A 26,241-nucleotide genomic window follows, 5' to 3' on the forward strand; every position below is an offset into this window, starting at 1 on the left:
TATAGTTCGTGTTATATGTGGCATTACATTGTAAAGTTTCCTGAATGCATTTGGCCAGAAAAAGGGCAAGGCATGGTTAATCTCATTATACAGTTATCTGCTCTTACAGTGAAATCCCGTGATTTTGAGTTTCTTTGTAGAAATTGATTTTGATAAGTCTAAAGAACTACAGAATTCTGTGAAGGACGACGCTGCATTCTGACGGGAGGGGGGAAGGATGGCGCTGCGTAGTTTTTCTTCTCCCTTCGCTCTTATCTCTGCTGAGTGTGAGCTGTGCTCAAAATTCTCTGTAATTCTATCCGTAAGGTATGCGCTGAAAGATTTGTGCATTTTAAAGCAACAGTACTTAATTGAAGATTGGAAGTTAAAAGTAAGATATGGTGCCTAATTTAGAAGGGAATTGTAAGTGATTGCTTGGTCATTAATGTGTTTGAACCTGCTTCTAGTTGTGTGATTGATTTGTATAGCAAATTGTGTCAAATTACAAAAGACAGAGAAGGAAGGAAGCAGTAAAACAAGTGGGACAAACATTGAAAAAGGCAAAAATATCAGAGTGTGAATGTTTGGATGTACAAAAAGGCACAGACAAGGGAAGAAAACAGCAAGTGAATAAATGATGCTTGAGAATGTGCAGCAGTGTGGAAGGTGTATTATGAATGTTTGATTGACAAAGTGTAACCAGAGACCCAGACAAAACAGATGGACTTGTAAACACTGTGGTCAGACTCAGACAAACCCAGACTGAATAGCTACTTGTGTGACCTGTGCTACTGACCTAAGCGAATTGCACTAAATCCTATCCAGACAAGATCATAAGAAGCTGACATAATAGTGTGGATAGTGGGTAGTGGGGACATTGGCCCTTGAGGAGTAAGCTGACAGTAGACATCAGACGACCAACCCCATCAGGACCTAGAAGTGTGACTAGAATAAGAAAGATACAGGTGTATTATCCCTGGAGCCCCTCTGACCAGCTAGCTTTGCTGAAGCAGCTGCCTGCCCCTGAAGACCAACCATTCCCGTTTTACAGACACACAGATGTGACAAAGAATCAGGCTTGGGGCATGGATGATAAATCTGCACGATCTGGGGAGACGTACTGTGAGTCACTAAGACAATGGGCTGCAGTGGAACAATCAGAGCAGTCTGTACTCCTGACTAATGTGACACAGCAAAGAGGAGAGAGTGTAGAGATATACCTTGGACGGTTACAGCTGAAATGGGCAGACATGGGGTACATTTGCATAAATCCACTTGATGTTAGAATACTGGTGGATGCATTCATTGACGGTATGAACAAAGACTTACGAGACGCAGTACAGACAGCCAGACCTGAATGGAGACATGTAGATCCGAAAGATCTCCTTAAGGTAGCTAAAGAAATTGAGCAAACAAGGATAATAAAACGACCTGTCATGTATGCTGGAGCACAAGGAAAAAAGTGGAGACGTAATAGGGAAGGCATGTGAGATGACACTGACGTTTCTTTTGACAATCTATTCCCCACATGACATCCATGCCATACTCCTACAAGTTCAACCAAAACATCTGTCTATGGCCAGACAGCTCCGACTTGAGTGTGCTCTACTAATTCCTGAGTATGTCACTCCTCAAAAGATGTAACGTTCTGAATCCAGCCACCCTCCTGCCTGTGGATTCAGAAAAGGGGGAATTGGTGACCGTATTAGCAAGTGAGGAAGGATACTTTGACATGACGCATGAACATGTCTGCATAGAACTGATGAGTCAGGAGACAGTTGGGTTTGCACACATTCATGAAAAACCTGTTCCTAATGCAGACTTTGAGTTTCTTTTTTGTAGATGGCCCCAGATACCACCAGGATGGACGATTCTACACTGGGTATGCAGTAGTATCCTCACATGAGGTAATCCGAGCGGAGCCACTCTCTCCTCACATGTCGGCGCAGGAGGCAGAGTTGAAGGCACTCACTGAGGCGTGTAGAGCCGCTGCAGGTAAAGTCGCTAATATTTTCACAGATTCGAAGCCCATTAAAAATGCAGAGCTGGTGAAACAATTGATGGAGGCATTGATGTTACCAGTCCAGGTTGGCATTGTCAAGGTAAAAGCACACACAAAGGTGACTCCATGGAGGTAGAGGGCAATAGAAGGGCGAACGAGGCTGCTAAAATAGCACAAGGCGGCCTAGAGAGAGCAGTGGACGGTGGCGGGGAGTCAGCGTATTCCAGCCACATTGGGTCTAGATGTCCTGAAATCCCTCCAGCAAAAGGCTGCCCAAACAGAGAAGGTACACCGAGGGAGACTGGGAGCTGAGCTGAACTCAAATGGAGTATGGGAGAATAAGGATAAAATGTGCCCACCAAAGTCCCTGTTCCCAATCATGGCACAAGCAGCACATGGCCCCAATCACACCTCAAAAAGTCACATGTGTGCCATGGTAGATGCCTTCTGGATCGCTCCTGGCTTCAGTTGCGCAGCCGCGAAACTTGTACAATCATGCCTCATCTGTGCACAGCACAACCCAGGTAAAACAGTAAAAGTCCCTAAGAAAGCGACACCTAGGCCTCTCTACCCGTTTCAGAGACGGCAGATTGACGACATACAGCTACCAAGGTAGGAGTGTATGCAAATATCCTAGTATGTGTAGATCTCTTCTCTGGATGGCCAGAGGCCTACCCGGTGAAAACGGCTACAGCTCGAGCTACTGCAAAGAAACTGGTGATGGAACTAGTACCACGATTCGGTGTCCCTGAAACAATTGAATCAGACAGAGGTACACACTTTACTGCTGAGGTAATGCAAAATGTAATGCAAATGATAGGTGTAGAACAAGCATTTCATACACCCTACCACCCACAGAGTTCAGGGAAGGTAGAGAGAATGAACGGGACACTAAAATTGAAAATACAGAAAACCATGGAACAAACCCATAAACCATGGCCAGAGTGTCTCCCATTAGCATTATTCTCAGTAGGGTACACACCCACGGGGAAAACTAAACTGTCACCCTTCGAGATACTGTTTGGAAGACCACCGAACACAGGGTTGTACTACCCACAGGTCTTAACACTCAATGTGGATAATTTGACAAGTTATGTAATCCAGTTGCAAAAGCATTTAACTCAAATGCATTCTCTAGTTTTCTCTTCCATTCCAGATCCAGATAGTGTGGAAGGAACTCACTGTCTGCAACCTGGTGATTACGTATATGTCAAGAAACACTCCAGAAAGACCCTTGAACCCCGATATCAGGGACCTTACCAAGTACTCCTGACAACGCCTACTTCTGTTAAGTTGGAAGGACGACCAACCTGGATCCACGCATCACATTGCAAACTAGCCACAGGAGTTAACAAAGCATAAGAGTGCATAATGTTTTGGTTTGGTTTTGTTGCATTATCTGTAATAATGGTAGCTGCGTGGGACAATCTAAATTCTCCAATGTCCTTGAATAATAAGTTTATACAACATCATGAAAAATTACTAAATGATTGGTTAAATGACACTCAGTCTCCAGCAGATTGCTGGATCTGCACACATTCACCAATATCGGCCACTAGTATTCCGTTCCTTGTTATTCCTGTGCCACCCGAGGAATTATTTGCCTGGACCAGTTGTTCTGATACACTCGCTAATAATGCCACAAATAATGTGAAGTTATGGAACACAACTGTTGGAATACCTATTGTGGGATGGGTAGGATACCCTTGGTGGCAGGGTAATCTTTCAGGAAGTAACACATACCTTCAATATCTGGCATATAAAGGGGGGGCTTGGGTACCCAGGAATAGAACTCGATTAACCTACCTGGGGCAAATTCCAATGTATGGCCTACAAGTTAGTTTTAATGTAACTTCCCACTCTACTGATGCCTTCAAACCAATACTGCTAGAAAGAAGGTTGCATAACACGTCCTGGGAGTATTCCAATTTATTTCCCCAGGGCAATAATGAAACTTGTTTTAATATTTCAGGTAATATACCTTGCAACGAGTCATCTGGATATGAGAAAGGAACTCCCACCTGTAGAAATCCCGATGTAGGGTATTGTAGCCCTTTAGGACAACTTCCAAATTGGTGTATGCTTCAGAATGTATCTGCGTTCATAGATTTAGTTCATAGACTGGTATTACAACATTCAGCCCTATGGGACCTACCTAGTGACATGTTCTGGGTATGTGGAGACAATGCATATAAATGGTTGCCAGTAGGGGTAAAAGGTGCTTGTACTCTGGGTCGTTTGACTCCAGCTACCTTTGTTATTCCGAATGACCAGTCGAATACTCAGAGCATACCTAAACACCACTGCCTGTGTCATGAATTTGTTGAAAGGTTTGAAGCCCACTGATTGCCCAGATTACGTCCCACTAATTCATAAGGAACCCAAACTAAAGGTCCCAGGAGAAGTAACTGTATTAGCTGACAATTACACCTGCTATAATTCCCACGACACCACAGGTACACCAGTAGGGATCTTCGAGACAGGTTTCTGCAAAGAGAATAGTTCTCTAGATACTGACTTGTTAATCAAACATACACAATATATGTATGACATTTATTGGTTATGTGGAGATGGTAAGCTCCGTCCTAGGTTGCCAAATGCCTGGACAGGCCAATGCACCCTTGTTAAACTAGCTATGCAGTTCAAGATTCTACCCTGGGATCCAAAGATACCTGATGAACCTACCAGGAAAAGGAGAAGCCTCGATCAGCTCCATATGAGTTATGAAGAAGATCCACTAGTATATATTCATGCTATTGGAGTGCCAAGGGGGGTGCCTGACCAATTTAAAGCCCAGAACCAGATCTATGCTGGCTTTGCTTCTATAATCCCACAGGTGCAGATTAATAAAAATGTTGAATGGATCAATTACATATATTACAGTGAACAAAGGTTTGTCAATTTCAGCCAAGATGCCTTCCAAGGTATAGTTGAAGAATTGGGCCCTAACACTAGGATGACACTCCAAAATCGACTAGCCCTTGATATGATATTAGCTGAGAAAGGAGGAGTTTGTGGGATGGTGGGAGAGGAGTGTTGTACCTATATCCCTCAGAACTCTGGAGTGAATGGAAAAACCATGATAGCCCTTAAAAAGATAACTGGGTTAGCAGCAGAATTGAAAACTAATGCTGGAGTAGACACATCTTTCTTTTCCGGCTGGTTGGGTGGACTCAAGGGATTCCTTCAACAAGCTTGTATAGTACTGATTGCCCTCCTTGTAATTGGATCGATAACTCTTTGTTGTGTTATTCCCTTGTATAAAAAGGTTATTGCCAAAGCAACTCCGACTGGCACCTTCCTCAATCAAGAAGTAGACCCACCAGAGTACGATGGTACTGATCTAGGGGAGATCCCTAAGTATATTCCCCTCAAGAGAGTAGACAAAACCCCCATTCTCAGATGATGTTAAGAGACTTAGTTTAGGGACAGCGGGAGAGCTCCATGTGAGGTTAGTGAAGGGTTCAGCTGCCTGGAGGCCTCTCGCTAGGGGAGAGCTTCTGAGGTGTCTGGATGAAGAAATCCACCTCCCCTTTTCCCATCACATGGACAGTCTCGAAGGATCTTTCATTAAGGGAAAAACTTAGTGTTTAGGGGGGATTGTCAAGGTGAAAATATATTTTCTTATATAACTTTTATATTTTTATACTGTGAAACAATAAGTTTTTCCTAATTGCTTGCTAATGCAAATGTAACTGTATTAAAGATGGCTGCCAGTGTTCACTTTCACTTAAATTCAGTGTCTAAAGAGTTAAGTTAAGTTTCATTTGTCCTAAAAAAGATAACTCAGGAATGTGAAGAAGGAGTAACCATCGGGAGACGTTTTGACGAATCAGAGAGAGACTGGACACTAGATGTATACTGCATAAACCCCGCCTAATGCACGCCTTCCCCTAACACTCAATATAGTATTGTGTATTTGTAAATAAAGCCAGTTGTTGTACTGCTCCTGACAGGTGTGGATGCAGGACATTAGCTAAGACTGAATCAGCTGCGTGTCTGAGTCATTCTTAATCGGTACCAGATGTTTTGCGCTCGCACAATGATTTGGAATGACTGGTGAATGAGGATTCATTGTCGTTTACGACCCCGACAACATTAGGCGTTGATATTAAAGCTTTTGACGTTGAGTCTTTGTTCTCGATGGCTCGTCATGACCACAGTAACCTTCCGTAGCCGGTTTCTTTAGTGTAGTGGTTATCACGTTCGCCTAACACGAGAAAGGTCCCCAGTTCGAAACTGGGCAGAAACACGCTGTTACCGTTTGGTATCCAAGCTTTTGACTTTCAGTTCTTGATCTCGATTGCTTGTTGTCACCACAGTAAGCGCTTGCATCTGGTTTCTGTAGTGTAGCGGTTATCACATTCGCCTCACACGCGAAAGGTCGTCAGTTCGAAACTGGGCAGAAACATACCGTTTTCTCTTGGAAAACGATCTTTTTGACTTTCAGTGCTTGTTCTTTATTGCTTGCCATGACCACAGCATTTTTTGTATTTTTTGAATCGGTTGGTTTCTGTAGTGTAGCGGTTATCACGTTCGCTTTACACGCGAAAGGTCCTCAGTTCGAAACTGGGCAGAAACACAGCGTTTCTCTTGCAAACTAGCGCTTTTGACAATGAGTGCTTGATCTTTAATGCTTGCCATGACCACAGTAAACGCTCTTGTCTGGTTACTGTAGTGTAGTGATTGTCCTGTTTGCCATCCTCCTGAAAGTTCCCTGTTTTGATCCCGGGCAGAAACATGTGGCTTTTCTTTTTTTTGATCACAAACGTATATTGTTGGCTTAATTTCCATTAGTTAGCATATTCTATTGCTGGTTTAATGAGCATTACTTTTACCAATGTGATTATTTCTACCCGTTTTTGCTTTTGGCAAGCATGTGTGTTTTTGACAGTGTCTAAGTGTTCCTAATTCAAGTAACACCTGATAGGATCAAGGTGCGAAAGCAGGCATCTAGGTGCTTTTTCTTTTTGGCTTTTGGACAAAGGCATGAGAATGTTTTGTGGAGCATGGTTTTGTTTTCCTATTTGTTCTTTTTCTCCAATAGCCTGACAAATGAAAGGTTCCTGTGTTGCAAAATGCACTTTGTCCTGTCTTCAGAAATAGAGGAAGACCTCTTGACTTTGGCTGGATGTTTTTTTCTTTTTCAAGTTCATTTCAGCATGTTTAAACATCTTTAGCTTTGCATGGAGTTTCTGAAGTGTAGTGGTTGTCCCGTTCACCTCACACGTGAACGGTCCCCAGTTCGAAACTGGATAAAAGCATGACATTAGGTGTTGATATTAAAGCTTTTGACGTTGAGTCTTTGTTCTCGATGGCTCGTCATGACCACAGTAACCTTCCGCAGCCGGTTTCTGTAGTGTAGAGGTTATCACATTCGCCTCACACGCGAAAGGTCCCCAGTTCGAATCTGGGCAGAAGCACAGCTTTTTCTCTTGGAAAACGATCTTTTTGACTTTCAGTGCTTGTTCTTTATTGCTTGCCATGACCACAGCATTTTTTTTTGTTTGAATCGGTTGGTTTCTGTAGTGTAGCGGTTGTCACGTTTGCTTTACACGCGAAAGGTCCTCAGTTCGAAACTGGGCAGAAGCACTGTGTTCCTCTTGCAAACTAGAGCTTTTGACAATGAGTGCTTGATCTTTAATGCTTGCCATGACCACAGTAAACGCTCTTGTCTGGTTACTGTAGTGTAGTGATTGTCCTGTTTGCCATCCTCCTGAAAGTTCCCTGTTTTGATTCCGGGCAGAAACATGTGGCTTTTCTTTATTTTGATCACAAACGTATATTGTTGGCTTAATTAGCCTTAGTTAGCATATTCTATTGCTGGTTTAATGAGCATTACTTTTACCAATGTGATTATTTCTACCCGTTTTTGCTTTTGGCAAGCATGTGTGTTTTTGACAGTGTCTAAGTGTTCCTAATTCAAATAACACCTGATAGGATCAAGGTGCGAAAGCAGGCATCTAGGTGCTTTTTCTTTTTGGCTTTTGGACAAAGGCATGAGAATGTTTTGTGGAGCATGGTTTTGTTTCCCTGTTTGTTCTTTTTCTCCAATAGCCTGACAAATGAAAGGTTCCTGTGTTGCAAAATGCACTTTGTCATGTCTTCAGACATAGAGGAAGACCTCTTGACTTTGGCTGGCTGTTTTTTTCTTTTTCAAGTTCGTTTCAGCATGTTTAAACATCTTTAGCTTTGCATGGAGTTTCTGAAGTGTAGTGGTTGTCACGTTCACCTCACGCGCGAACGGTCCCCAGTTCGAATCTGGATAGAAGCATGACATTAGGCGTTGATATAAAAGCTTTTGACGTTGAGTCTTTGTTATCGATGGCTCGTCATGACCACAGTAACCTTCCGCAGCTGGTTTCTGTAGTGTAGTGGTTATCACGTTCGCCTAACATGCAAAAGGTTCTCAGTTCGAAACTGGATAGAAGCATGACATTAGGCATTGATATTAAAGCTTTTGACGTTGAGTCTTTGTTCTCGATGGCTCGTCATGACCACAGTAACCTTCCGCATCCGGTTTCTGTAGTGTAGCGGTTATCACGTTCGACTCACACGCGAAAGGTCCCCAGTTCGAAACTGTGCAGAAACACAGCTTTTTCTCTTGGAAAACGATCTTTTTGACTTTCAGTGCTTGTTCTTTATTGCTTTCCATGACCACAGCATTTTTTGTTTGTTTGAATCGGTTGGTTTCAGTAGTGTAGCGGTTATCACGTTAGCTTTACACGTGAAAGGTCTTCAGTTCGAAACTGGGCAGAAACACAGCGTTCCTCTTGCAAACTAGCGCTTTTGACATTGAGTGCTTGATCTTTAATGCTTGCCATGACCACAGTAAACGCTCTTGTCTGGTTACTGTAGTGTAGTGATTGTCCTGTTTGCCATCCTCCTGAAAGTTCCCTGTTTTGATCCCGGGCAGAAACATGTGGCTTTTCTTTATTTTGATCACAAATGTATATTGTTGGCTTAGGCCTCTTTCACACATCAGGTTTTCGCCGTCAGGCGCGATCCGTCGCTTTTGACAGAAACCGGATCCGGCGAAATGCAATGCCGGATCCGGTTTCCACCCCATTGACTTGCCTTTGCGCCGGATCGCGCCGGATGGCCATGCGTTTCATCCGGTTTTCGCCGGATTCGGCAATGTGTCGCAATGTGTCGCGATCCGGCGTCTGGAAAAAACGTCTACTGTAACGTTTTTTGTCTCCGGCGAAAAAGCCGTACCCGCCGGATCCGACGCATCCGGCTTTTTCACACAATGAAAGCCTATGAGCGCCGCAATGCGCCGGATTCGGCGAAAGCCTGATCCGGCGGCCGGATCCGGTTTTTTTGTCTGAGCATGCTCAGTAGCTCTGCCCACAGGAGATATATAAAAGCAAGACAATGGGACCCTCAGCCACACCCAACATGCCACCCAAGCCAAGAATCAGGAGCAGGAGAATGCAGCAGACATCTGCAGCAGCACCATCAGCACCACCCCAAATGGAGCAGCATGCTGAACAACGGGAGGGGAGTCCAGAAGCAGATGAGAGATGGTAATTATCAAATCCCCCATTCCTCCAAACTAGGGCCATGGAATATCAAGATATTCATAGGCCCTTTGTTTCTCTTTATTCAACATCCGCCAAAGAGATGCAGCAGCAGCAGAAATGGCATCACTGGCAGCAGCAATACCCATAGCCATGGAGTCTGGCCATCAACAGGACAGCACATCTTCTTCTGGGAGCCCTCCCTCGCATCGTCAGCGTTTGACGGTAAGTTTTTATTTCCAAAATCCATCATCTCTGTAATATATGTCTATTCATTGCCTTTTATTTCAAAACAGGAAGCACAAGATGAAGAGGAGCTCCCAGAAGAAGAAGGAAGGGGTGGACAGACACCTGGAATGGGCTCACAATTCGTAAGTTTTTTGCATCAAACGCAGAAACACAACATCACACTACACACAACACATAGAAAACAATGTTCTGCAGACCACACACAGCAAACAAATGCCTACATCCAAACACATAACATTTTTTGTTTTCTTCTCTAGTCTTCCCAATCTGGTGCTCGGCCAAGAGGTCCTCGCAGTGCCTCCCAGGGTCGTCGGCGACAGCAACGCGGCGGTCACCAGCGTGTAAGTATAAATATTTTTGCTTTGTTTTTTTGCACTTTTTATTTCATTTCTTTTGTGGAGGCTAATTATGTTATTTTGTCTTTTTCTTTAACAGCCTTCACAGCGTGCTCCCGACTCTGACGGTGAGGATGGAGGGATTGATGTGGACCGCCTCATCGATCTCGTCAGAGAAAGGGAGCCGCTCTGGAATATGGCTGACCGCCGCCACGCAGACCTGATTGTTACCCGACGACTCTGGGAGAAAATCTGTTCTCTCCTTGTGGGCCGCTGGGAGGACCTCGAAGCTCGGGCCCAGATTAAAGAGCGTAAGTATATACAGTACCGGTTGCTTGATGTAAACCAGTGTTTCCCGAACTCCAGTCCTCGTGGTCCCCACGGATCATGTGTTCAGGATTTCTATTTACTATGGAAATCCTGAAAACATGACCCCTGGGGACCATGAGGACTGGAGTTTGTGAAACACTGATGTTGTGTACTAACCACTCCTTTCTCGTTTCAGGGAACAGAATTGTGAATCGGTGGCGGTCTGTGAGGGATCGTTTCAAGAAGGAGTTCAATAAAGAGATGCGGGCCCCGAGTGGATCTGGAGGACGCAGGAGCAAGTACAAGTACGCAGAAGCCCTGTCGTTCCTCCGGGAAACAATGCTCACCAGAAGGTAAATATTACACACCACATGTGAAAAAAATGTTAGATGTAACTTTTTTTTTCAGCCAGGGCCATACCATGTCAGTATTTTAATTGTTTTTTTTTCTCTTTATTACACAGCACGGTGAGCAGCACTCGGGAGCCTGCACGATTGGACCCTTCTGAGGCGATCCCTGAGGAGACCGGCACCGAGGGACACTTCGACCGCCCCGGTACATCTGCACCTTCCCAGCCTTCCCACACATTCAACCCATCTGTCCCATCCACCAGCACAGGAGCATCGTGGCCGCCTACATTACATGAAGCTGCTGGTGAGGAGATCGCTTTCCCTTTACCCCACCCTTCTGCCCCTGCCACCTCTAGTACACCTGCGGGTACTGGGCGGCAGCGGCAGAGGGGTCAGGAAAAGAGTTATGCGCAAGAGTTCTTGCATCTGAATGCATCTTTCCAGAACTGTCTCAAAGTCTTGTCAGAGCAAATCTCCGCAGGCTTTCAGCAGATCAACTCCAGCATTCTGGAGGTGAAGACACTTCTGCAAACCATGCATTCAGAAGCAAGATCTTCGCCAAACCACACCTTTTTCAGGTCTGTTGTGGAGCGCATGGCAACACTATCTCCTACCCAGCAGATGCATGTAATGCATTCGTGCCACGGTGCTCTACAGCAGGTTACCTCCCAACCTCCACCTCCCACCACTGTAGTTCTTCCACCTGCACCCCCTCCAGCCACTTTCCATCCTCCCCCTCCTATTACATCTGCACCCCCTCCAGCCACTTTCCATCCTCCCCCTCCTATTACATCTGCACCCCCTCCAGCCACTTTCCATCCTCCCCCTCCTATTACATACCAGCAACCTCACCAGTACCGGACATCTCCCCACTTCCAGCAACCTGCCCCGTACCAAACTCCTTCTCCGTACCAAACTCCTTCCCCGTACCAAACTCCTTCCCCATACAACTTTCCATCAACATCATCTGCTCCTACAGTCCCTGCCCAACCCTCCACTCCACCGCCCACCACCTCTTCTGCCTCCCACATGTCCACCCTTTCTGTAGCTTTTTCCACACCTTCACCTCTAACTGTTCCTTCCCCACCACGATCCCAGTCCGATCTCCACACACCCAGTGTCGAAGTGTCCCGCAGCCCCTCCAGCAGTATTTCCACCCCACAGTATACCGATTTGTAATGTTTTTTTTTTGTAATAAAAATGCCCATTGGGTTTAAAACCTTTATTAAAAAAGTTTTTTGCACTTTAAAAACAACAAAAAAAAAAATTTAAATAAAAGTTAAATTATCGTTTCACAATGGTTGTCTGTCATTTCTTTCTGTGGCGAACTATGTTTTAAAAAAAGGTTAAATACAGGGTATTTCAAAGGTAAAAAGGTATTCAAAACCAGGTATATAACTGTGGGTAAATTTTAGCTTTTTGCCACAGTTGTGTTCCTGGTTGTGTTTGAAGCAAAGTATTTCACCTAAAAAGTTGTGTTTATTGTTGGTGATTTCCTACCAATGTACACAACTTTTGTTAAAAGGTGAAATACTTTGCATAAAACACAACCAGGTACACACCTGTGGCCTAAAGGTAAAAATAGTAAGACCATGACAAGATAGCCAACTTTGGTTGGCAAAGGTATATACTGTTGGTCCAGAAGGTACACAAGTTTAGGGCACAAATCTTTCACACTCTGTCATCCCAGTGTACTCTGCCTTGAGGTGACATAAAGTATAGTGGAAAATTGTCCCTGAAACCGTGACAGAACTTCTAGTGGTAATATTTCCAATGACAACATCCATCTTCGCCAGTAACTTGCTCTTCTCTCCAACCTGCACTTTCTTCTCTACAACCTGTCAAAGAAGGGCTGTAGGAACATGCTATATCTAGTTTTCCAGTAGCCAATCCCGTTCGGAAGGCCACAATGGTCAATTTTAAAAACCGGATCCGGCGAAAAAACGGATAGAAAAACGGATGAACCGGATGAGACGGATCCGGTTTTGTCTGTCAAGAATAAGACGGATCCGGCAGAAAACCGGATCCGGTACTTCAGATTTTACAAAACATTTGCCGGATCAGGCATTCCGGCACGACGCCAGATCGCGCCTGTCGCCGAAAACCTGATGTGTGAAAGTAGCCTTAATTAGCCTTAGTTAGCATATTCTATTGCTGGTTTAATGAGCATTACTTTTACCAATGTGATTATTTCTAACCGTTTTTGCTTTTGGCAAGCATGTGTGTTTTTGACAGTGTCTAAGTGTTCCTAATTCAAGTAACACCTGATAGGATCAAGGTGCGAAAGCAGGCATCTAGGTGCTTTTTCTTTTTGGCTTTTGGACAAAGGCATGACAATGTTTTGTGGAGCATGGTTTTGTTTCCCTGTTTGTTCTTTTTCTCCAATATCCTGACAAATGAAAGGTTCCTGTGTTTCAAAATGCACTTTGTCCTGTCTTCAGACATAGAGGAAGATCTCTTGACTTTGGCTGGCTGTTTTTTTCTATTTCAAGTTCATTTCAGCATGTTTAAACATCTCTATCTTTGCATCGAGTTTCTAAAGTGTAGTGGTTGTCACGTTCACTTCACACGTGAACGGTCCCCAGTTCGAAACTGGATAGAAGCATGACGTTAGGCATTGATATTAAAGCTTTTGACATTGAGTCTTTGTTCTCGATGGCTCGTAATGACTACAGTAACCTTCCGCAGCAGGTTTCTGTAGTGTAGTGGTTATCACGTTTGCCTAACACACGAAAAGTCCCCAGTATGAAACTGGGCAGAAACACGTTGTTACCCTTTGGTATCCAAGCTTTTGACTTTCAGTTCTTGATCTCGATTGCTTGTTGTCACCACAGTAAGCTCTTGCATCCGGTTTCTGTAGTGTAGCGGTTATCACGTTCGCCTCACAAGCGAAAGGTCCCCAGTTCAAAACTGGGCAGAAACAAACCTTTTTCTCTTGGAAAACGATCTTTTTGACTTTCAGTGCTTGTTCTTTATTGCTTGCCATGACCACAGCATTTTTTGTTTGTTTGAATCGGTTGGTTTCTGTAGTGTAGCAGTTATCACGTTCGCTTTACATGTGAAAGGTCCTCAGTTCGAAACTGGGCAGAAACACAGCGTTCCTCTTGCAAACTTGCGCTTTTGACAATGAGTGCTTGATGTTTAATGCTTGCCATGACCACAGTAAACGCTCTTGTCTGGTTACTATAGTGTAGTGATTGTCCTGTTTGCCATCCTCCTGAAAGTTCCCTGTTTTGATCCCGGGCAGAAACATGTGGCTTTTCTTTATTTTGATCACAAACGTATATTGTTGGCTTAATTAGCCTTTGTTAGCATATTCTATTGCTGGTTAAATGAGCATTACTTTTACCAATGTGATTATTTCTACCCGTTTTTGCTTTTGGCAAGCATGTGTGTTTTTGACAGTGTCTAAGTGTTCCTAATTCAAGTAACACCTGATAGGATCAAGGTGCGAAAGCAGGCATCTAGGTGATTTTTCTTTTTGGCTTTTGGACAAAGGCATGAGAATGTTTTGTGGAGCATGGTTTTGTTTCCCTGTTTGTTCTTTTTTCCAATAGCCTGACAAATGAAAGGTTCCTGTGTTGCAAAATGCACTTTGTCCTGTCTTCAGACATAGAGGAAGACCTCTTGACTTTGGCTGGCTGTTTTTTTCTTTTTCAAGTTCATTTCATCATGTTTAAACATCTTTAGCTTTGCATGGAGTTTCTGAAGTGTAGTGGTTGTCACGGTCACCTCACACGCGAATGGTCCCCAGTTCAAAACTGGATAGAAGCATGACAGTAGGCGTTGATATTAAAGCTTTTGACGTTGAGTCTTTGTTCTCGATGGCTCGTCATGAACACAGTAACTGGTTTCTGTAGTGTAGTGGTTATCACGTTCGCCTAACACGCGAAAGGTCAGCAGTTCGAAACTGGGCAGAAACACGCTATAAGGCTAGTTTCACACTTGTTTTTTTTGCAGCGCGTTTTTCCCGCAAAAAAACGCATTAAAAAAACGCATACAAATGCATACAAACGCTGCGTTTTTTTCAAGCATTTTTATGCGCATGCAGGAAAAAAACGCAGCGTTTTTGCGCATTTGTATGCGTTTTTTGTGCGTTAGCGTTTTTTTACAGATTTTGGAAAAACCCCACAAAAATGAAAAAACAACCATTCAACAACACACAAGACTAATGGGACTTCATTTTGGGTGCGGTATGTTAATATATAGACCCTGTCTACAGTATTCTTCACATTTGCTTGATTCTTCTCGTGACCATGGATCTGCGCTGGAAGAGTTTTCACTTCAACTTGGATTTGGACATCGCGATGGCTCAGGCGTATGCAGTTGCTTGCCATGAACAAAGGAAGAGAGAGAGGCAGCGAAGACGGCGGCGTATGTGGATACATCCGATTGTTGAACTCCGGGAGAGCCGTGGGGCATACCACACCCTCTACAGCGAGCTACAGGCAAACCCGGAGAAATTTACAGATTATATCAGGATGTCCCACGAAAGTTTCATGGATTTGCTTGCTCGTGTCCAACAATCCATCAGGAGACAGGACACACAGCTCCGTCGTGCGATTCCTCCTGAGGAACGGCTACTGGTGACATTACGGTATGTTTTAAAAACCAAGGGGTGCGGTCTGATGTTTTTTTTTTAAATTTAGTATTCAAAACCTTGGGTAATTAGTTTTCGTGAATGTACTAATATTTTATTTTATAGTTTTTTAAAATAATATACATAAATATTAATTTTACTTCTTTGTCTGTTCACAGATTCCTGGCGACTGGAGAAACCCTATCTTCACTACACTTCCAGTACCGTATTGGAATCTCTACCTTGTCTGGAATTGTTGCTGACACCTGCCGGGCTCTCTGGAATGTTCTTTGCCCAGAATTTATGCCCCTGCCCACCGCTGAAAAGTGGATGGAAATTGCTGACATATTCTGGACAGTATGCAATTTTCCCAACTGTTTGGGAGCTGTTGATGGGAAACACATACGGATCATCAAACCCCAAAGAACGGGATCTGAGTACTATAATTACAAAAAGTACTTTTCAATAGTACTCATTGCGATTGCGGATGCCGGATGTATGTTTGTAGCAGTGGACATTGGAGCATTTGGCCGTGGTAATGACTCACAGGCTTTTAAAAACTCAGACATGGGCCGGAGGTTGTATGGCAACCAATTTAATTTCCCTATGCCACGGCCTCTTCCTCACACCGAAGCTCCGCCACTGCCCTTTGTAATGGTTGGCGATGAGGCTTTTCAAATGTGCGGAAACTTACTGAAACCCTACTCCAGCCGGGACCTGGACCACACCAAAAAAATATTTAATTACAGGCTGACCAGGGCCAGAAGAACTGTCGAGTGTGTTTTTGGGATTCTTGTTTCCAGATGGCGAATTCTGGGCACGGCCATTAATCTTAAACTTGAAACAGTGGATGAGGTGGTGAAGGCCTGTGTGGTTCTACATAACTTTGTGATGGCTAAAGAGCACCCGACCTTTGAACTGGACGATGATGCTCCTAACCCATTGCCTGAATTCACTCAGCACACTCTCAGGTCATCCGTTGAAGTTGGCCAAATGAGGGACCAATTTGCGGCCTACTTTATTTCTGATGTAGGACGGGTGCACTGGCAAGATGAAATGGTGTAATGTTTTTGTTTGTTTATGGTAATAAAAATCCTTATTTGACACCATTACTGAGTGCACTATATTTTTTAAACTCCAATTAAATAAAAAACTTCCCATGTATAACTGAATTTTTTTATGTTCACACACCTGGGCAGGTAAATACACATATGAGTTAAAATGCAGCATTGCTAGTCTGCGTGAAATATATTGGAACGAGCAAAGCTGCAGGCCATGAATCATGAAACCATTTTTTTTCAAGAGAAAATTGTGCAACTAGTTTAAAACAAAGTATGTGATTTTCTCAAAACACAACCCTCAAAACCCAACCCCAATGAAAGTCCATGGGGAATACAAGTCAGCATTGAGTGGATGAATGTAATCTGCTCCATTACAAGTTATTACAATAGGCCTTGGAATGACTATACTAGGCCATGGTATTTCAAATATGAGTATAGTAGGCCTTGGGCCTACTAGTATAGTCATATGTGAAATACCACGGCCTAGTATAGTCATAACAAGGCCTACTCGATTTTTGCCAACTAGGATCTTGTTTCACGAAAAACAAACGGGTGAAACTTGACAAGTTTCAACAGTTTGTTTTTCATGAAACCAGATTCTAGTTGGTAAAACTAGAGTTATTACACTAGGCCTTGGAATGACTACACTAGGCCGTGGTATTTCAAATATGAGTATAGTAGGCCTTGGGCCTACTAGTATAGTCATATGTGAAAAACCACGGCCTAGTATAGTCATACCAAGGCCTACTGTAATAACTCGATTTTTAACAACTAGCATCTTGTTTCACAAAAAACAAACTGGTGAAACTAGAAAGAAACTTATAAGTTTCAACAGTTTTTTTTTCATGAAACCAGATTCTAGTTGGTAAAACTAGAGTTATTACACTAGGCCTTGGTATGACTATACTAGGCCGTGGTATTTCAAATATGAGTATAGTAGGCCTTGGGTTGGTTTTTAACATGTATTTACCCATCAGTGTGTGTTAGCGGCGCAGACAACATTAATGAAACTTAGTAATGGTGAACCACAAATGTAAATTTATTTTTTATCACAAAAATAAACCAAAAAATTATTTTTTCCGGCGTTTGGGGGCAGATGGTTTCAATTTGGGGGTGTGCAGGGAATATGCAACACTTGCAGTTGAAGACGGTGTTTGAGGGGAAGGGGCAACAAAACTTGTGGGGGAAGGTAGTCCAGTTAAGGGAATTAAACTAGGAACACTTGGAGGAGAGGAAATCTGTTCAGGTACATTAGTTGTAATGGCATGTCGCCGTAGGCTTGTGTGCCTGGACCGACTTTGGCCCAATGCCCGCCTTGATAGATTTTGCCTTGAACTAGGGGCAAATATGGAATGTAGGTCCCCCGTCTGCTGGTATGGCTGCTGCTGCTGCTGAGGTGGCGGCTGCTGCTGCTGAGGTGGCGGCTGCTGCTGAGGTGGCGGCTGCTGCTGAGGTGGCTGCTGCTGCTGAGGTGGTTGCTGCTGCTGAGGTGGTTGCTGCTGCTGCTGAGGTGGCTGCTGCTGCTGCTAAGGTGGCTGCTGCTGAGGTGGCTGCTGCTGCTGAGGTGGCTGCTGCTGCTGCTCTTCGTTGTCAGTGCTCGTCCTTGCAGGAGGACTGGTGGCGGCAGTGATGGTCCAGGTTTGCAGAGTGGTGGTGGCAGGGCTACTACATGTTGTTGTAGCGGCAGGGCTGTTCCATGTTTGCCTAGTGGTGGCTGAGCTCCACGCATGCATGGGAGTGGCGGTGGTGCTCCAGACAGGAGCAGCGCTTGCCATGGTGGTGTCGGTGAAGTGACCAGATGCACTCAGACTTGTGGTGGTGTAACGGTGGGTGTCCTGGCTTTGAATAGAGGTGTCCGTGCAGTGGTATGCAGCACAAGTCGGTAGTGAGGTGAAGCGAGTCAATGGTGGCACAGGTGGAAAGGACACCACTGACTGCTGACCGTACCGATTATGCTGCATAGCCTGCAAGAAAGCATTGTTGCAGGCCTGCAGCACATTCAGCTGTTGATCAGGACTAAGGTGTTCCGCCATGCCCTTTTCAATCTTACTAAAAAAATGGTGTGCTGGTCTGTTGAGGTCGGCCTCCAGACGGTCAAGGCGCTGTTCTACAGAATTGAAGCGGTGTTCAAAGTGGTTAAAACCACGTTCCATGAGTGCAAAACCGCTTTCAACTCTGTCGGACAGTGACTTGAGGCTGGAATTAAATGTCTCGCTCAAATGCATAAACTCGGGCAAGACATTCCTGTCCAAGGCCCTCTGCCGCTGGCGGGTAGTGCCCGCATAACCAGTGGCAGAGACCTGGGACAGGGGAACACCTGATGGCCCAGCTTCCTGGTCACCAGCTGTGTGTGTGGTTGACCTGCAAGGTGCTTCCTGGCTGTCGGATGGCTGGGACGGGTCAGAGGACGTCCGAGGAAGGACCGCTCCAGGGCCAGGTTGCAGGGTGCTGCTCCAGGTGCTGTGGAAGAAAGGAAAATCATTACTACCATGCCTTTACAAGAAGCATCAGCTGTGGATTAGAAAAACACAGATTAATAAAAATAAAAACCCAAAATTTATAATACTTACGATCTCGTGGCAAGGACCGGTCTTAGGAACTGCAACGCGTGATAGTGACGGTATCTAGTTCTGGTCCTTGACGCAGATCCACTGCGAACCTGGCCCTCAGCACGAACATCACTGTTGAAGCGGTCCTTGATCGAACGCCAACGTGTTCGGACTTTGTCCACTGTTGATAAAAAAAAAACAGTGCCGTCAAGGACAACAGTCACTGCGGCACAATGTAGCAATACAATACTCAAAGCAGTCACTGTAGACCCCGATGACACTGTTGGGTTTCCTGCTAGAATATGCCTAGCACGAAACCCAACAGTGCCGTCAAGGACAACAGTCACTGCGGCACAATACAGAGCAGGGAAATACTCACTAAACGCCTTTTTGGAGGATGCTGTGGCGCTGTCCCAGCCATCCATCAACGCTGCGGCCACCTCATTCCATAGCCGCCGGGTCACCACAATGTCCTTGTGCAGCCGGTCACGGCTGTCCCACAACGGCGAACGCTCCTGGACCAGGCTTATGAGCTGCTCATTATCCAGGTAGATGTCTTCATCCCGTTGTGGAACCTAGACAAAACACATTCATTAGAATAATCAAATTTAAATTGAATAAAAAGTTACAAAAAAAGAAACATAAAAAAGAGTAAAAATAGAAGATAAAAAATAAAGAACATTACAAATCATTTGATACTTACATTCCGTATCACCACCGGGACTTGGCTTCGCTGCTCCTGCTCTTCGCCCTCACTAGTCCCGTCCGCAGATGATGATGACGATGTCTTAAAAAAGTTGAAAAAAACGTAAGAGATTTGGAGAAGCAGCAGATATACTTACCAGATGCACGAAAATAGTCACCTCACGGTCTGCTTGGGCCAATTCCTGCCGCGATGGGGAATACTCGGATTCTGAAGACATACTGCATGTAAAAATAATAAAAATCATTAGTACATACATAATTTAAAAGAACATTCATATAATGTAATATACTCACATTCTTCGCTGATATAATAGGTTCTTGGTTGACTGTCTGCTCTTCAATCTGTCAGTGTAGTAGTGGCAGAGTTTTGGCAGGCACCTCCTTTATATAGACTTTTTTTTTTTTACTTTAGAAGATTATAACTAGGACAACAAGTGGACACCACCAAAAAAATGCAGCGCTAAAAAAAAGCATACATGCGCATGCCAGTGCGCACGTATGCGCATCCATAGGCTATAATGGCCATTTTTAGCGCAAAACGTGCACATACGTGCGCATGCGCTTTTTTCCAGGGCCAAAAAATGCAACATGCTGCGTCTGGAAAATACCAACGCACACCCCAAAAAAACGCAGCGCATGAAAATCGCATACGTGCGTATACCAGCGCGCAAAATCGCATGCGCACGTATGCGTTTTTTTCCAGCACTAAAAAACGCAAATGTGAAACCAGCCTCACCCTTTGGTATCCAAGCTTTTGACTTTCAGTTCTTGATCTCGATTGCTTGTTGTCACCACAGTAAGCGCTTGCATCCGGTTTCTGTAGTGTAGCCGTTATCACGTTAGCCTCACACGCGAAAGGTCCCCAGTTCAAAACTGGGCAAAAACCCTGCTTTTTCTCTTGGAAAACGATCTTTTTGACTTTCAGTGCTTGTTCTTTATTGCTTGCCATGACCACAGCATTTTTTGTTTGTTTGAATCGGTTGGTTTCTGTAGTGTAGCGGTTATCACGTTCGCTTTACATGCGAAAGGTCCTCAGTTCGAAACTGGGCAGAAACACAGTGTTCCACTGACAAACTTGCGCTTTTGACAATGAGTGCTTGATCTTTAATGCTTGCCATGACCACAGTAAACGCTCTTGTCTGGTTACTGTAGTGTAGTGATTGTCCTGTTTGCCATCCTCCTGAAAGTTCCCTGTTTTGATCCCGAGCAGAAATATGTGGCTTTTCTTTATTTTGATCACAAACGTATATTGTTGGCTTAATTAGCCTTAGTTAGCATATTCTATTGCTGGTTTAATGAGCATTACTTTTACCAATGTGATTATTTCTACCTGTTTTTGCTGTTGGCAAGCATGTGTGTTTTTGACAGTGTCTAAGTCTTCCTAATTCAAGTAACACCTGATAGGATCAAGGTGCGAAAGCAGGCATCTAGGTGTTTTTCTTTTTGGCTTTTGGACAAAGGCATGAGAATGTTTTGTGGAGCATGGTTTTGTTTCCCTGTTTGTTCTTTTTCTCCAATAGCCTGACAAATGAAAGGTTCCTGTGTTGCAAAATGCACTTTGTCCTGTCTTCAGACATAGAGGAAGACCTCTTGACTTTGGCTGGCTGTTTTTTTCTTTTTCAAGTTCATTCAAGCATGTTTAAACATCTTTAGCTTTGCATGGAGTTTCTGAAGTGTAGTGGTTGGCACGTTCTCCTCACACGTGACAGGTCCCCAGTTCGAACCTGGGCAGAAACACAGCTTTTTTTTCTCTTGGAAAACGATATTTTTGACTTTCAGTGCTTGTTCTTTATTGCTTGCCATGACCACAGCATTTTTTTTTTTTTTTTTTTTTTTTTTTTTTTTTTTTTTTTCAATCGGTTGGTTTCTGTAGTGTAGCGGTTATCACGTTTGCTTTACACACGAAAGGTCCTCAGTTCGAAACTGGATAGAAGCATGACATTAGGCGTTGATGCTAAAGCTTTTGACGTTGAGTCTTTGTTCTCGATGGCTCGTCATGACCACAGTAACCTTCCGCAGCGGGTTTCTGTAGTGTAGTGGTTATCACGTTCGCCTAACACGCGAAAGGTCCCCAGTTCGAAACGGGGCAGAAACACGATGTTACCCTTTAGTATCCAAGCTTTTGTCTTTCAGTTCTTGATCTCGATTGCTTGTTGTCACCACAGTAAGCACTTGCTTCTGGTTTCTGTAGTGTAGAGGCTATCACGTTCACCTCACGCGCGAAAGGTCCCCAGTTCGAAACTGGGCAGAAACACAGCTTTTCTCTTGGAAAACGATCTTTTTGACTTTCAGTGCTTGTTTTTTATTGCTTGTCATGACCACAGCACTTTTTGTTTTTTTGAATCGGTTGGTTTCTGTAGTGTAGCGGGTATCATGTTCGCTTTACACGCGGAAGGTCCTCACTTCGAAACTGGGCAGAAACACAGCGTTTCTCTTGCAAACTAGCGCTTTTAACAATGAGTGCTTGATCTTTAATGCTTGCCATGACCACAGTAAACGCTCTTGTCTGGTTACTGTAGTGTAGTGATTGTCCTGTTTGCCATCCTCCTGAAAGTTCCCTGTTTTGATCCCGGGCAGAAACATGTGTCTTTTCTTTATTTTGATCACAAACGTATATTGTTGGCTTAATTAGCATTAGTTAGCATATTCTATTGCTGGTTTAATGAGCATTACTTTTACCAATGTGATTATTTCTCCCCTTTTTTGCTTTTGGCAAGCATGTGTGTTTTTGACAGTGTCTAAGTGTTCCAGGGGAAGAGTCTTGAGGAGATCATTTGCATATTCCCAGTGCCTTCTGGGATAAGTGAAGAGTCTCCGTGAGCTCAACGATCACTGGGTTTTGGCCGTTGCAGCTGAAAAGAGGAAATCGGAAAAATTTTTGCTCATCTTTCATCATTTTTAAGAAATCTCAAGATGGAAGAGGCCAGGAGCCATTTGGTGAGCTGCATTTCTTGCTACATGTTTACAGATTTACCAGTGGAAAAGCCAAACTTCTCTTGCCACAAATGCAAGCTTGTGACCCTGTTGGAGGAAAAGTTGCAAAATCTCGAAGAGAGGTTAGCTACGTTGAAGATCATTAAGGAAGGTGAAGAGTTCTTGGACAGAGCAGAATTATCTCTTCATGTTACAGAAAGAGAAGAAATTCGAAGTGCACCTGAATAAACAGAGGAATGGAGACATGTGACCCAGAGAAGCAGGAGGATCAGGAGGCAGTCAGCACCCATACTGCTCAGAAACCAGTACCAGGCTCTCACGCAGGAAAACGATGACGAAATACATCAGGATAAGACTTTGCCAACAAACAGCAACCTTGTACGCCTTCAGAGTCCTCCTAGATGGAGAAAGAAAAATGTTGTGAAGAAGAAACGGAGAGTGGTGGTCATGGGGGATTCCCTGTTGAGAGGAACAGAGGCCGCTATCTGCAGACCGGATATAACTTCAAGAGAAATGTGCTGTCTTCCAGGTGCAAAAATTAAAGATGTGTCTGACAGGATATCAGGACTCTTCAGACCTACAGATGACTATCCATTCCTGCTACTACATGTGGGAACAAATGACACCACAAGAAACGACCTGGAAACCATCTGCAGAGACTTTGAAGACTTAGGCAAGAAAGTGAAAGAACTGGGAGCGCAGGTGGTCTTCTCTTCCATCCTCCCAGTGGATGGCCATGGAACAAGGAGGTGGAATAAGATTCTGCAGGTGAACAACTGGCTACGTCGATGGTGCCGTCAGCAACGATTTGGATTTCTGGATCACGGAGTGAACTACTTATACGATGGACTACTTGCTAGAGATGGGGTGCACCTTACGAAGACTGGAAAGCAGGTATTTGGAAGTCGCCTTGCTACACTTGTAAGGAGAGCTTTAAACTAGAACAACATGGGAAGGGAAGCAAAAGACCAGAAAAAGCCATACACCTGACAAATGCTATTGAGAACTCTGCTATTAGAAGTGGAAAGGAAGAACAAAGACGAAAGAATCTAATTAATAAAAATATTGGAGAAAGAGAAACCAATCACAAACTAAAATGTTTCTATACTAATGCACAAAGCATGGGCAACAAACAAGGAGAATTGGAACTACTAACACAGGAAAAGAAATATGATGTCATTGGAATCACCGAAACTTGGTGGGACAATACACATGATTGGAATACAAGACTAGAAGGATACAACTTATTTGCAAGAAACAGACTTGATAAACGAGGAGGGGGTGTCGCATTGTATGTTAGAAACGCGTATATCTGCACAGAGATTGAAGCTTCAGAGACTGGGAGTTCTGTGGAAACTGTTTGGGTAAGAATACAAGGACAGTACAATGGAAAGGACACCATTGTAGGCATTTACTACAGGCCGCCTGTGCAAGCTGAAGATATGGATGAACTCTTTATGCATCAAATGGCCAAGTTCTCCAAAAAATATGACATAGTTGTCATGGGAGATTTCAACTATCCAGACATTTGTTGGGAATCTCTCTCAGGCAAAACTAACAGGTCAAGGAAATTCTTATCCTCTCTTGCTGACAACTTTATCTTCCAAAAGGTAAGGGAGAAAACAAGGGGAACTGCTACCTTGGATCTAATCCTTATAAACAGGGAGGAAATGGTTGAGGAGGTAAAAGTGGCTGGGACCCTAGGAGGTAGCGACCATGCTATTTTAGAATTTTGGATAACTAGAGGCGGAAGACCTGTGAAGACTCAGACGTCAAGGTTAGATTTCAGAAAGGCAGATTTTAAGGGATTCAGAAAGAGAATTGGAGGGATCCAATGGCTGGATATCCTTAAAGACAAAAATGTCCAGGAAGGATGGGAAATCTTGAAAAATGAAATTCTCAAAGCACAGTTGTTAACAATTCCGAAAAGAGGGAAGAATAGGAAGCATTTAAGGAAACCAGGATGGATGAACACAGAACTTAAGCACATGCTAAAAAGGAAGAAAAAAATGTTTATAAAATGGAAAGACGGAGGCATATCTAAAGAAGAATATAATTCTGTCTGCAGAACCTGCAGGGCACAAATCAGATTAGCTAAAGCTGAAAATGAATTGAGGATTGCAAGAGATGTCAAAAGCAATAATAAAGGATTTTGGGGATATGTCAAAAGTAAAAGAAAAGTCAAAGATGCTATAGGATTTTTACAGGATGAAAATGATGAAATGGTAAGACAGGATGTTGAGAAGGCTGAACTTTTAAATTCCTATTTTGCATCTGTTTTCTCTCAGAAAGGAAATGTAACATCAACTGTTATTCACTGTGCTATTAAGGGAATAGAAGAATCCAGGATATCTATAAACAGAAAGATAGTGAGAAAACACTTAGCTAACCTAAATGAATTCAAGTCTCCAGGTCCAGATGAATTACACCCCAGAGTGCCAGAAGACTGGAGAAGAGCAAATGTTGTTCCTATCTTCAAAAAGGGGAAGAAGGTGGACCCAGGCAACTATAGGCTGGTGAGTCTGACTTCTATACCAGGAAAGATCTTTGAACAAATTATTAAACAACATGTATGTCAATACCTGGATAAGAATGAAGTGATTATACAGAGTCAGCATGGGTTTGTAACTAATAAGTCATGTCACACTAATTTAATTTCCTTCTATGATGGTATCACTGATTGGGTGGATCAAGGAAATGCTGTAGATATAGTATATCTTGACTTCAGCAAAGCATTTGACAAAGTCTCTCATACAATCCTTATTGAAAAAATGACTAAGTATGGAATGGACAAGGCAACTGTTAGGTGGATTCATAACTGGCTTAGTGATCGGACCCAAAGAGTGGTCGTAAATGGCTGAACATCCAGTTGGAAGAGTGTCTCAAGTGGGGTACCACAGGGCTCTGTCCTGGGCCCTGTATTGTTCAACATCTTTATCAATGATTTAGATGAAGGAATTGAGGGTAAACTGATTAAATTTGCTGATGACACAAAGCTAGGAGGGATAGCTAATACTAGAGAAGAGAGAGAGAGGATTCAAAAAGATTTAAATAAACTGGAGAAGTGGGCAGCAACTAACAGAATGGTTTTTAACAGGGAGAAATGCAAAGTACTACATCTGGGCAATAAAAATGAAAAAAGCATATATAGAATGGGAGGAATAGGGCTAAGTGACAGCACATGTGAAAAAGACTTGGGTATACTAATAGATCACAGACTGAATATGAGTCAACAGTGTGATGCAGCAGCAAAAAAAGGCAAATGCAATTCTAGGATGTATTAACAGAAGCATACAGTCTAGATCACGTGAAGTCATTATTTCCCTCTACTCCTCTTTGGTCAGACCTCATCTGGAATATTGTGTCCAGTTTTGGGCACCACATTTTAAAAAAGACATCAACAAACTGGAGCAAGTTCAGAAAAGAGCGACCAGAATGGTGACCGGTCTGCAAACCCTGTCTTATGAGGAAAGGTTGCAGGATTTGGGAATGTTTAGTTTGCAAAAGAGAAGACTGAGAGGAGACTTAATAGCTGTATACAAATATCTAAAGGGCTGTCACATTGTAGAAGGATCAAATTTATTCTCATTTGCACAAGGAAAGACTAGAAGCAATGGGATGAAACTGAATGGGAGGAGACACAGATTAGATATTAGAAAAAACTTG

General features: G+C 43.6%; 4 non-coding genes across 4 annotated transcripts; all 4 read left to right on the forward strand.

Moving 5' to 3' along the window:
• Positions 1-6,490: 6,490 nt before the first annotated feature.
• Positions 6,491-6,563, forward strand: TRNAV-UAC (transfer RNA valine (anticodon UAC)). Its single transcript has one exon. It is a non-coding gene; the product is annotated as a tRNA-Val (tRNA).
• A 768-nt stretch (positions 6,564-7,331) lies between these two features.
• On the forward strand, positions 7,332-7,404 carry TRNAV-CAC (transfer RNA valine (anticodon CAC)). Its single transcript has one exon. It is a non-coding gene; the product is annotated as a tRNA-Val (tRNA).
• A 6,193-nt stretch (positions 7,405-13,597) lies between these two features.
• On the forward strand, positions 13,598-13,670 carry TRNAV-CAC (transfer RNA valine (anticodon CAC)). The gene has a single exon. It is a non-coding gene; the product is annotated as a tRNA-Val (tRNA).
• A 6,954-nt stretch (positions 13,671-20,624) lies between these two features.
• TRNAV-UAC (transfer RNA valine (anticodon UAC)) lies at positions 20,625-20,697 on the forward strand. Its single transcript has one exon. It is a non-coding gene; the product is annotated as a tRNA-Val (tRNA).
• The last annotated feature ends 5,544 nt before the right edge of the window (positions 20,698-26,241 follow it).

The sequence above is a fragment of the Dendrobates tinctorius genome, unplaced genomic scaffold, assembly GCF_039654945.1.
Source record: "Dendrobates tinctorius isolate UK_male_01 unplaced genomic scaffold, ASM3965494v1 ptg000432c, whole genome shotgun sequence".
Taxonomy (NCBI): domain Eukaryota; kingdom Metazoa; phylum Chordata; class Amphibia; order Anura; family Dendrobatidae; genus Dendrobates; species Dendrobates tinctorius.